Source organism: Alligator sinensis, unplaced genomic scaffold (assembly GCF_000455745.1).
Source record: "Alligator sinensis unplaced genomic scaffold, ASM45574v1 scaffold1105_1, whole genome shotgun sequence".
Taxonomy (NCBI): Eukaryota; Metazoa; Chordata; order Crocodylia; family Alligatoridae; genus Alligator; species Alligator sinensis.
In genome coordinates this window covers 78,338-78,843 of record NW_005843454.1, presented here as the reverse complement: position 1 = coordinate 78,843, position 506 = coordinate 78,338, and the positions used below count along the sequence as shown (strand labels likewise).

Genomic DNA, 506 nt, shown 5'->3' with positions numbered 1-506 from the left:
AACCACCAGCGCATCCACACAGGGGAAAAGTTCTATAAGTGCTTTGAGTGTGGGAAGAGTTTTACCCGTCCCTCCAGCCTGGCCAACCACCAACGCATCCACACAGGGGACAAGACACAACAGTGCTCAGAGTATGGGAAGAGATTCAGCGAGTCCTCCAGCCTGGCCAACCACCACCACATCCACACAGGGGAAAAGCCACATCAGTGCTCAGAGTGTGGGAAGAGATTCAGCAACTCCTCCAGCCTGGCCAACCACCACCGTATCCACACAGGGGAGAAGCCGCATCAGTGCTCTGTGTGTGGGAAGAGATTCAGAGAATCCTCCAGGTTAACTAAACACCAACGAATCCACACAGGGGAGAAGCCATATCAGTGCTCTGAGTGTGGGAAGAGCTTTACCTACTCCTCCAGTCTGGCCAACCACCAACGCATCCATACAAGAGAGAAGCCACATCAGTGCTCTGATTGTGAGAAGAGCTTCACCCAGTCCTCCAGCCTGAGCAT

The 506-nt window shown here is 53.6% G+C and overlaps 1 pseudogene; it reads left to right on the top strand.

Moving 5' to 3' along the window:
* The window catches only part of LOC102386319, an 11,024-nt pseudogene that overhangs the window by 4,396 nt on the left and 6,122 nt on the right, over positions 1-506 (top strand).